At 35.6% G+C, this 12,929-nt stretch overlaps 1 protein-coding gene across 5 annotated transcripts in view; it reads right to left on the bottom strand.

Annotated features, from left to right (window-relative positions):
- Positions 1–12,666, bottom strand: part of LOC121422135 (insulin receptor substrate 1-like) — a 79,511-nt gene extending 66,845 nt beyond the window's left edge. For all 5 annotated transcript variants that reach the window (XM_041617053.1, XM_041617047.1, XM_041617039.1 and 2 more), the window contains exon 1: positions 12,504–12,666. The gene's annotated coding sequence lies outside the window, so the exon portion shown is untranslated. The remainder of the gene's footprint in view (positions 1–12,503) is intronic.
- Between the last annotated feature and the right edge of the window lie 263 nt (positions 12,667–12,929).

The following is a 12,929-nucleotide window of genomic DNA, read 5'->3' on the forward strand; positions in this document are numbered from 1 at the left end:
GGCTTTCTGCACTTCAAATTTTAATATGCATTTGAAGATTGAATTCATGCAATACTTCTTAAAATGTAATAGCTCTATGAATAGAGTATATCAATGAATACCCTACATGTACATGTATGTATGTACTGGCTCTGTCTTTATATTCCCAAGTAGTACTATCCAAAGATTTTGATGGGTAGGGTAATGTGACATCATTATTTATCAACATCCTTGTCATACTTTCAGAAAACTCAAATTTAAAGTGCTGATTTTTTTTTTTGAATCACACAAGACTCTACAAATTGATGGAAGTGGGATGGATGGTAAGTTGGGAACAGAAACCTTCTCAATTTTTTTTACACTATACAAATCAACATCTGTTGGCAGTAGCAGTAGCATTCTCAGTGTAGAGTCTGCAGACAAAAAAGTCTATATTTAGGTAAAATAATGGTTTCTTGGCAATAAAAAATTGTACATGCAAATGTAAAATATACTAACTGTATCTGCACAACTGAAAGCGATTGAGAATTTTCCTGGTGGATACCTTGCACAATAAACTAGCACATCAATGATGTGGAGCTCATCGGCATCTCGCAACAAAATTTAACACAATTTTAATTTCAGCCCAGTTGACACTGTAGTGAATTATATTGGTGACATAAATTGAGGATATACAATTGAAATTGATGAAGAAATGACATAGAAGCATTTTATGTGATCTATGAATAAATTTCATATGAATAAAGTATTAATAATTATCTAGTCAAAGTTTCTTAACTATGTGTAGAACCTTGGTGAACCTACATATAATGTACATGTAGCTCTCAGATGGAACAAAAATAACCAAAATCAATCAACAAATAAATAATTTTTGTGAGTTTTGAAAATATAAATAAGCATATTTAATGAGTTTCAAAATTATATGTTGAAATTTTGTATCACCACCTCGAGCTATCATATAAAGCAAACAAAATTGAAACTGATCAAAAAGAAGAAAAAATATTTTTTGTGATTTATGAATAAATTTTGCATAAATTAGAATAAATAATTTTCCAGACAAAATTTCAAAATTTTGTGTACAAGTTTGGTGAACCTCATGCAGCTCTACCAGATAGAAGAAAAAAATCAAAACCTGTCCACAAATAAAGAAGAAGAGGCATTTTCTGTGATTTATGAATACATTTCGAATAAATTAGCATTTAATTTTCTACCAAAAATTTTAAAATTCTGTGTAGAAGTTTGGTGGACCTCATGAAGCTCTACCAGATGGAAGGAAAAAAAATCAAAATCGGTCAACAAATAAAGAAGAAGCAGTTTATGTGAATTTTTAAAAATATGCATAAATTAATTTCGCGTAAATTAGCATAAAAATTGTTCTAGTCAAAATTTCAAAATTCTGTGTAGAAGATTGGTGAACCTCATGACGCTCTACCAGATGGAAGAAAAAAAATCAAAATCGGTCAACAAATAAAGAAGCATTTTATGTGAATTTTTAAAAATATGCATAAATTAGCATAAAAATTGTTCTGGTCAAAATTTCAAAATTCTGTGTAGAAGTTTTGAATGAATCGCCTCCAAAACAAGAAAAGAAGGACTACATGCTTAATACCAATGTTTTGAATTTGAGAATGAGAATTTCAATGATGATAAAACAAAACAACGAAACTCAAGTCAAACCTGCATGCAGGGTTGCATATTATTATGTATGCTATGTTAAACAGCTTTAAAAATATTTCAAACCATGCATGCATTCCAAGCAATTTTCTGTTATTTGTTGCCTTTAAAACTAGGGGGAGGTGCTATTTTAACAAAATGTAAAATATCAAACTTTCATCATGGTATGAAAATGGCCTTTAAACAGGACTGGTAACCATCCACAATATTTTTCAAAATATATATTTTTTTTACCCAAAACTAGTATTTTGTCAAAATTCCCAACCCTAAATACCTAATACCATTTTAACCCCCAAAACCAAACGCTTTGTAGTATTTCATAACAAGATAAATACAGGCTGTTTGAAGATGTCAAAGTATTATTCCTAAAATCTAATGTTTCTTTTTTAATTGGAGTATTATTCAAACCATAGCAATTTATAAATTTGAATCAAATACGTTCTCTAAATAAGGAGGCTTGCAGCTACAGTAATTAGTTGATAGGAATTTAAAACTGCACAGTATTTTTGGTTTGACGGCTGAAAAGTTTGTGGACAGCGTGACTTTCCACAAACCGCATCATAAACAAATAAAAAAAATGATAGCTGGTGGGCTCAGATGCTCAAGGGACTATTCACAGCAAAAATGGGTTTTACTTTAAACTGCAAGTAGCAGAGGGAAAATACCTTCTTTTGCCAAACTCATTCTACTGGGAAAACCATCATCTGGTTGACCAGCCAAACATGTCAACAACTCGTTTTCAAGCCCCAGATCTTAGGCAAGCCACACACAAGCAGGCAAGACAGGCAGGCAGGCAGGCAGGCACTAGGCAGGCTGGCATACCCATGTGAGAGAGATAAGCCAAGTTCACAAGGTTCACAGGGTCACTTTGAGTCTGACTGGAGGTCTGTACATGTACATGTATGTATGCTGCATGCCAAGTACATAGAGTCAAATCATGGTTCATGTTGAAGTTTGAAAGCATTAGGGTTTTCAACCAGCTATTTAAGCCTAGTTCTAGACGATTTCAATTGATTCCTATCCTGTCGTATCGTACTATCCCGAACCTGGTTCTCCGATTTGCGCGCTCACTTGGATAGGGCGCATGCATGCGCGAACAAGATACATGTAGTACGATACGACGTAGAATAGGAATCAATAGAAATCGTCTAGAACTAGACTAACCAGCTATACAGGGGAGCATTTCATCAACATTTCTGTCCGACATGTTGTCAGATCTGACAACTTTCCTTCACTTTGATTGGATGAGAAGCACTGTTACTACGGTAACTCCAGGGAGAAACAGTAATTGTCGGATAAAGCGTCCGACAAGTCCTCTCATGAAACGCTCCCAGGTAGACAGACGCTACTCGACCCATGGGTTAACACTTTTACTACAAACAAGGCATTTTGACCATGCATGGTTTATACATGTAACAATCTATATGATCATGAATACAATTTTCATTCATCCTCTTAATTTCATCATAATTCCTCTTAAACTTCGACATCAAATATGTATTGGTCTTAAATTTCCATTTGATGGATCAGGGTCCTTTATAGTACTGCAACTTAAAAAAAATTCAAGTATAAATAATGTCTCTGATACGTGCGTTATATTTATCGGTGGAAAATCAAGTTGTTTGAGATAAATACCAGTTGTGGTAATGTTTTCGATATGAGTTCAAATAGAATCCAATGAAATCGCCACCAAAGTGTTTGGATAGTATGAATAAAAAAATATGTGCCAAATAGCTCTGGAAGAAAATGCTTAATTACTGAGAAAAAACATGGAATTCCATCAAATGTCAGATATTTTTTGAAGCAATATTAATACACTGTCCCACATATGCTTTTCTGTGTTAGTGATCATCAGAATTATTGATTTTGAGTTAAGATTTCATGATTTTTTTAAACAAAGATAAGGTTACATACATGTATATGTAAGTACCAGATCTAGATGCATTATAATATTTTGAAAATCATCCTTGATTTAAAAGACTTTCTTCTGAAATAATTGTTTGCTGCAATTACTGTCTTTCAATAGTTGCCTTTTGATAGTTGTGTTTGATTGCAGCTCTTTCTGCGAAAGGGCCCCTGCGGTATTCATTACTCATTCACTGCTTCTACATAGATTTATAATATTAGAACCCCCTCAATGATTTAAAAGAAAATGTTTGAGGATCCAATCACTTTTTCTGGATTTATGATACTGGTAACCATTCCGTGGTTCTTGATTATTTAAGGTCCATTCTATGGATCCGGATTTAATAAATTACATTCTTGAAGTCCTTATTCTGATCTACAAATGAGACTAAACTTGATTTCATAATTAAGCTTTATTTATAATTTTCTTCTCACTTTTTTTTTGGGGGGGGGGGGGTAGAGAATCCCTTCAATTTCTTCTAGATTCTTAAAGCCTCTCCTAGTTCAAAATCAAATACCCCTCACTCTTCTGGTTTGTCTTGAAGGTTGTATATAATATGCCCCCAAACACTGTTTATAGTTTTGATGGAATGAAATGAAAGGGGTGCTACAATATCAGGGCTCTGTGTCTTCAAAATGTGTTTTTGTCATGGCTTACACTGGTTTACCTGTATCCCAATGTCTGTGTGATTTTACTCCCATATCCAGCCTGACATTCAACTGAGAGCACCCTTGGGGAACTCCTTCAGGGTTAGCTTTTCACTTCAGACCCCATACTTCGCACCAAAGATGGTAAACAGGATTGCAACAAACATCTCCTGCAGTAGTCTGACTATTCAGACATTATTCAGTTAAATTAGACTTTAATAGTCTGAGCCACATCGGATATCTTTCTTTCTGGATTCAATGGCGTCTATACCAGACGGATTGTGATTAAGGGTTCTCGTAAACTTGAATATCATCAAGAGCCATGGATTTTATTTCATGTTCCTGAATTAAAAGGACTAAAATTCTGTACACTGGGCAAATTCAAGATAACTCATCCACACATACATGTACTCTCACATCATGTCTTTAGTGGACAAGCTTAAAGGACAAGTCCACCCCAACAAAAACTTGATTTGAATAAAAAAAGAAAAATTCAACAAGCATAACACTGAAAATTTTATCAAAATCGGATGTAAAATAAGAAAGTTATGACATTTTAAAGTTTCGCTTCATTTCACAAAAAAGTTATATGAACGAGCCAGTTACATCCAAATGAGAGGGTCGATGATGTCATTCACTCACTATTTCTTTTGTTTTTTATTGTTTGAAATATTTTGATTTTCTCGTCATGTAAAATGAAGTTTCATTCCTCCCTGAACATGTGGAATTCCATTATTTTAACATTTTGTGCTTCTGGCAAGGAGGTCCTAATCGTGAAATTCGTAAAAATTTATATATTGTATAGGTTACCACCAGTCTTGCAATAAAGTACCGGTAGTGTTCACCTACGCTGTGTTGAGAGTGAAGTTGTGTGTACACTAACTTTATCATTAAGCAGCTTTACAAAAAAGTACATGTCCATGAAGAAACATCACCACGATGCTGTCCTCAGCAAACCATTTTTTTTATTGCTCGCAATAACTGGGTGTGTGGTGAAGACAACCCAGCACACAGGAAATAATCAATTCAAACAACAATCCCAGCAAGCACTTCCTCTCCGTCCCATTTCAGGATGTGTTTACACAAACAACTTTAGGCCTACATGCCCACACAGCACCTGCCCACTCTGACTCTGTACAATTTGAGCAGAAAAATAGATGATACATGTCATACATGTATATATGTTCATTTGGTCTTTGTCTACGAGCAACTGGTCTACTTCCATTACACTTCGACTAAACTCATTTTATAATCTACTTGCTGTTGGTCTATCAAGTCCAATTCTCATTAAGTAAACACCCAGTTGGTCTAATTTCCTATTTGTCTATAAATGTACTTGGCCAAAATGCAAATTACAGCTCATAAACAGTTAGACCAAAACAGATACATGTATATTGAACAGAATGGCGTGGCCTAGCTGGAAGTTAGACAAAATGATGAGCAGATGACCTGGTTTGTAAACCATGCAGGAGGAGACCAAATTAAAAGTGCACAAAAGAGGGTAAAGAGTTCTACAGACCAATCAGAAATTTATCATTTTATGAGCCGAAACTATGTAGTGAAAGGTACATTCAACAAGGAAAATGTACTCTTTTAGCCACTATAATTTGCATATTAAAACAACAAACTAATGAACTAGAGCATTCAAGTCAACAGTGTCAACAGTCAACACTAACATACACGTAGACAAGGAAAATGTGAAAAACATAGAAAAAGTACAATTGTTTCTTTTTTTCTCCTGTTTTCACCCATACTGGCAAGCAATGTGGAGTACTATAACAAATATGCCTAGCAATGAGAAAGTCCACTCTAGATTCTGGTGTTGTTTGTTTGTATTATGTTTGTGTTTGTTTGCTTTTCTTGGGGGTAGAGCAGAAAGCTACAATGTTCTACAATAGCCTGCAAACAATAACTACACAGTTGATAAGAAAACTGAACACACAGGCAAATACATGTGCATACTTTATAGAAGAATACATGTAAAGTCTACACAAATGATGAATTTTATGACGGTTTTTTGTGTGACTTGTACAGTGTATACTATTTTGTCAATCACTTCAGGAGTATCAAAACTTATCATAAAGAAAATATATATACCGTACAACAACATGTATATTGGTCTCACCAATCTAACATTTTTCAGCATTTCACAAATAATTGCATAGATTTCAATTCTGCCAGTAATGCTTAAAAAAAGTAGGGCCTACCCGTAACAAAAACGATTAATAACTCAGTTGGCACTTGGCAGAGCAGAGGTCTCGCAATCCAGGAGATCTAGTGCAGGTTCAAAACCCAAGTCAGTGTGCTCGTGAGCCATGACCCCTTTGGTATTTAAAAGGATAACCAGTCCCCTTCAGAAGAGCCTAGTATGCTGTGCAAACCCTTCACTCGAGTTAAGGGTCTGAATGTGCAGCCTACTCATGCCTTGTGTACTGAAGGCCCTCTCCAGCAAGTTTTGTATGTGCTAGTCTTTAAGTGGAGACACACTTGCTGATCAAAGTTACTAACAGGGTACATTAAGCCATACATGTAGGTCCTCTACAGTGTATGTGAACTTTATATCAAACATCCTTTATTGGCAGAATCTAATTTCGAACTAATAAATTACCACAGGGAAATGTAGGCCTACATGTACACTGTGTACATGTAGGCCTACATGTGCATGCAAAGTGAACATACATGTACATGTATTTAATAGCCATCACCCTCGCATCCCCCAGAAAAAATGAAATAAAAAATAACAATATTCAAAAATAAATTAATGACTAATAAATTATAAATGATGTACAAATTTATAAATAAACAAAGAAAAAATACACACAATACATGTATTGCAACAAATCAAACCCCCAAAACAACAAAAAAGAATAAACATCAAATAATATTTCTGCCCATGGGTCATAGTGCACTATTAGAACATCTCTCATTTTAAAGTAGCTCTTAATATGAAAGATTTTTTATCGCATTGCAAACACAACACAAAGAAATGAATGTTTTTTAATGGTGTAAAAATATGAACACATGTCTGGCAAAGACAAGTCATCTCTTCTTGTGGCAAACCAAAGAGAAAGTTGGTCTAATTTGAATAAAGTGGAATCTGTTCCATCCATGTGACTCCCTGCTGAGTCAGAACACAACAATTCTTGTGAGTGAATGGTGATAGAAATGAGAAAATCATATGACCAAACTCAATCTGTGATATTCATCATGCATTACCAGTGACTGTGAGTACCAGTCCTGAGCACTGTCAGTAACGTCATAGAACCTTTTCAGAATAAAACGTAAATTCAGATTCCTAGCTAGCCTAAATGTATGTACATCCATGTAGAGACTACATGTACATGTACACCTTTTGCCTACAATCAAGGAGCTCCTTGCTACAATGTACATGTACAGATGCCTTTGGTCTGATGCTAAAATGCAAAAGTCCACAATGTTGTGAGTCTGCGAAAGGAACCACCACCGATACACAACCTGGTCTTCCGTTTGCTTTCTCATTTTTTTTTCGACCAGGATCAGGCGTGGATCCAGGGCGGCGGGGGGGGGGGTGGAATTTGAAAAATGCCACATGCAGAAAGTGCAGCAGAATGCATTAAATGCCTTTTTTTTTCTTGTAAAAGTTTTTGGGGACGAAATGTTAATCCATTTTAGCTGATAACCATTTTCTTTTGCTAGTAAATATTCTGGCACATTCACATCCCGTTTGAATTCTGACTTTTGATCTGCGCCTAAGGACTAGGTACAGGTTTTTCTTGCGGAAAACTGCCACCGGACATTGTTGATTTTACAAAGAAAACAACAACTATAAATGCAAGACCGGAGTGTAAAGGCTATGAAGTAGCCACTTTTAGTAGTCTCTTGTATCAGACATATTACTGACATTCCACATACATTGTAACAGCACAAAACTCAAAGGCAATGAAAAAAGCTGTAGCCTCCGCCTACATTGTAGATATCCTCATACAGACTTTGAAGGCAAAAGGTACATGTACAATGTAGGCCTTTAATATGAACTTGAAGAAATACCCGAAACGGTGAGCAGGAATGAAGACCTGTGTTTAGGGTTTCACACATCCCCAAAGGCAAAATCTTTTAGAGGAACCAGGCTAGATAAATGCCTGGTCCCACTGGGCAACGGACACAAAACATATTCATAACGGATACTGCGGACAAGCAAAATTTCAAGGTGGCTCCATAAGTTTTCATCTGCTCCAGACAATGGACAAAATGGGTGAACAATGGAATCACAGCAGATGGATGCTCGATGGATGTAGAGCGTATAAAACACGTAGGCCTACAGTGTATGCAAAGAGTAATTTTTTGTACACAAGGGATACGTAAATGGGTGGCAAGATTCTTTTTCATTAAAATTACATCCTCTCTGCATCCCTAGAGTGCAGTAGGATCAAGCCTTCACGGACATTGTAAAACCCACATACATATTAATACCCTTTTTACACAGGCTAAAATTTCCTTAACCCCGTACTATAGGTGGGGCTAAATTGCCATTTAGCCCCACCTATAGTATGGGGTTAAGCTTAGCCCACTTTCTTTTTACACAGCATTTTTGCAAAGTGGGCTAACCCCACCTTTAGTACGGGATTATTTGGCCCTGCAAAAAAGCAGGGTTATCCCAGCAATTGCGGTGCTAAGAGCGATAGTACGGGATTAAGATCGCTAGTGTAAAACGAAAGTGGGCTAAGCTTAACCCCGTACTATAGGTGGGGCTAAGTAGCAATTTAGCCCCACCTATAGTACGGGGTTAAGGAAATTTTAGCGTGTGTAAAAAGTGTACGAGTGAAGTACTTGTACTACGAATGATCGACAAAAACCACTAGTCCGGGGTTAGCGAGTTTCGTGTGTAAAAAGCAAGCATTCCTTATCCGGGGTTAGCAATAACAATTTGGCATGTGTGAAAAGGAAAAAAAATAGTACGGGGTTAAGGATAGTACGGGGTTAGTGATAGTCCGGGTTAAGAAAATCCTGTGTAAAAAGGGTACATGTATTAGATGTACAGTGTATATACACAATGGGCCAAATTCTGAAGTCAGATTTAACTTAGACCACATGTGGTCTAAATCTGTGCTAAAGGTATTTATAGGGAGCAAAAAATATTTTAAAAATTGTTTCTATTGTATATTTCTTTGTTTAAAATTTTGCTTCCATGATGAAGAAAAATACTTCGAAATATTGAATCTATCATTACCAGCCAATTATGAACAATTTGGGTGTCATATGAGTTAATAAATTGAATGCGTACTGTTAGGGATTTGTGCCCCAATTGGCTCTCCATAGTTAACCACAACTTTATAAAACCAGCTAGAGTTCAGAATATGGGCCAATGACTCAAACAATACTAAATACATGACAAACTTTGAGTGAACCTCATAAAAATCTTTGTGTGTGTGAACACAGCCCTGATAAACATCTGTACCTTAAGCATAGCATTCATACACTTGGAATTTTATCAATCCAGTTTACACCAGAATGTGTACTTCAAGATAGCGGTATTAACCAGTACCAATAATAACACCTCATCTGCCTTCAGTTCTGTAGATGTCGCCAAGTAACAAAATATGGTATGATTTCAGCCCTTTTATCCTTATTCCAATACTTCATGTAGCAAATGCATCAACTTCAGTAGTGCACAAAATAGCTGGGTCACAGGTTCTACATTTTTTTTCTTTAATGAGACCAAGAGCCCAATTGAGTATGTTTGAATCTCAAACTACACAAATCACCTGTGTTCAAATTAATTGATGTTTATAAAATTTATTCCGTAAAATACAAACAACGGTGAAATGTAGAGTATTTTGTTTTATCATCTCACTAGCATTTAACTATTTTTTTTATTTAAAAAAAATATTAAACCATTCCAATTTCCAAAACTTGTATTTTTAAATCACTGCCAAATGTTAACCACACTTCCTCTTATTTTTTGTCTACCAAAGTCTCTCACATCATTTGAACATTTTTGGTATCCCCCCCCCCCCCCCCCCGATTATTCTTTTTTTTTGGCATGGAACCTTTCCTCAAGCATTCAAATTCAAGATAGGCCTACACTGTAAAATTCTGGTTTGTACATAATTTCTGATATCATAGTCAGTTACTTGTATTCTATAATCAAAGGTCTTTTTCAAAGTAAATAATTTACAATGCCGAAAGGATATCCCCTGAAAATAACATCACATCACAAAGAATCAATGGATACAGGTAGAAAATTTCAATGATTAAATATTACAATTTTTGCGAGAATGATATGGAAGGTACATGTATTCCAGTAATCTCACAAAAATAAAAACCTTCACCAATCGATTTAATAAAGGCTTTAAAAAGGGCACATAATATTCCAATTGCAAACTGCATTTATACATATATTGTGAGGGGACAGTGACACTCTAACTATTTTGCATAAACTCCCCTTTTCAATCAAAATACAGTTGACGGAATTCTAGAGATGTGTACGGGTGTAGCACTTCCTTTTAATTTATAATGGGGAAAACTAAAACACTAGAATGAAAATGTGAAGTTTCCAACATCTTTGTCACATGGGTCACCTAGTTCCAATACATTACATGTAGGTCATGGTTTGAACGTAGGTATACCACACAAACCATCATCACTGGGTTAGACATTTTTCAGGACTGCATTATCATATTCACTATGCTTAAAAAAGGATGTGTAGGCCTGTATCCAGGTATGAAGTACATGTAGCACATTTTCACATTACTTTACACCCATCCCCCATCCCCCAGCTCGCTCTCTATCTCTTCTTCTCTCTCTCTCTTTCTTTCTCAATAATTAGTGCTTGACAGAAATGTACATAAACACTATCCTTTCGGACATTTACACTTTCTCTTTGACCATTCTTTCTTTCTTCATATTTAGCCAGTATTACAGGTGACTACGGTATTTTTAAAATCTCAGTACAACCAGCAAAATATTATTTGATTTGGAAACATGTTTTTTTCATATTATAGTCTGAAATAATGCTTTGAGAATCTAACGCAATTATTCAACTTATCAAGAGTTGAATTAGGCAGAGTCTCAAGTTTCATTGCTCCTTTTTACTTTCAAAGTTTCAAAAATAAATTGGAGGTTCAAACAGAATATTCAGAAGCTTCAAATTTTTGATGGTGAAAATGGCAATTTTGATATTTCCTCTTTACCACTGGGACTGCATTGCAAATTTATGGATGTTCCTGATTATTTTAAGACAAAAAAAGAGAAACTGATGCAAAACAAGTAGGTGGATTAAAAAATTCTCTTATTCTCATCTTCTTTTACTGTGCATTGTGACTATGATGTAGCATTAAAGAGGACTGAACTCAACTGATAAAGAGAAGATCAGAAGGAAACAGTAGGGATTAAGAGGGAGAGGAGAACAAACAGGAAGAGTGAGAGAGGGAGATTATGAAAGATGTTCAAAGAGGAAGATGATTGAAAGAATGAGAAGAACAAGAACAGGGAATAACTTTCCTGGTATCGCATCGCTATTTGTTCCACATTTTTGAAAGACTGCTAATTGCTATGCATAAATTCTTAGCATTTTTTTACATACAGTAGGACTGTATAATTGTGAGCATTTCTCTTATGCTGTTAACCTTGATATTCACATTTCTAAAGCAAAATTATTCCCTGGACTGACGAAGAAAGAAAGAAGGGTAGGCAGAAGATGGAGGAGAATAAATATGAGGAGGGGGATAAAGTGGAAGTTGAGAAAATGACGATGATGATGATGATGAGGATAATGGTCATCAATTTATAACCTGCAGCAACATGCAATTGGTAGGGCCAAATTATCAAATCTAGTAGGAACATCAAAATATGAACATGATTTTTTTTTCTAATTTATCTTTAAAAAATAGGTAAATGACTTTTAATGTGGGTCTGTTTGTGTTACTGTTAGTGTTAGTGTTAGGGAGTAAAACTAAATGATGTACCGTAGTAAGGCATTTGATGAGATAAAACAGCTCTAGCTTTATACAGTTACAATACAAGTTACATTCACAACATAAGACGACAGGGGACCACACACAAAATAGCAAGTAACAACTCAAAGATGCACAGCACAAACCCACGACCACGACCATGCCTCACATGTACACAGCCACACTATTCATCATTCTCTTCATACACGAATATCAGCTGCTCCAGCCCATTCATCTTCACACAATTTACATGCTTGCGTGGCCGTGTGCGCTGGCGTACAAACAAGCTATCACACTGCTCGCCTCGATGCGCTGAAACAAACAATCTGAAATCCATCACAAATACCGGGAGTTTCTGTAACTTACAAATAATTTTGTGGTCCACTTGGTTGAAAATCGATGAAATTTTCAAATATTTATCACCTTCCTCAAGAAATACTGACGACTTCCCAAATACAGCAAAAAATAAGATAAAGATGAGGTGTATCTCATTCTCACCGCCGTTGTGGATCAGAGGCCATCAGTCACCAAAAACGTAAATAACAAGTCACAATTTCTGTAGCGCCACCAGCCGTCATAATCATTTTAGTGTTTAAATCTATTCTGTATGTATAAATCATTTGGAAGCAAAATAATTAATAGAGTGGCCAATACATTTCAAAATTAAGGTCATTTTGGTCCTTACAAATTTGACGGGCAAAAAAAATGGCTGCGTTTCAAAACGAAGGTCATTTTTGGTCCCAATGAATTTGACAAGCAGAAAAAATGGTTTTATTATAAAATGTAGGTCAT

This window comes from Lytechinus variegatus, chromosome 1, assembly GCF_018143015.1.
Source record: "Lytechinus variegatus isolate NC3 chromosome 1, Lvar_3.0, whole genome shotgun sequence".
NCBI lineage: Eukaryota > Metazoa > Echinodermata > Echinoidea > Temnopleuroida > Toxopneustidae > Lytechinus > Lytechinus variegatus.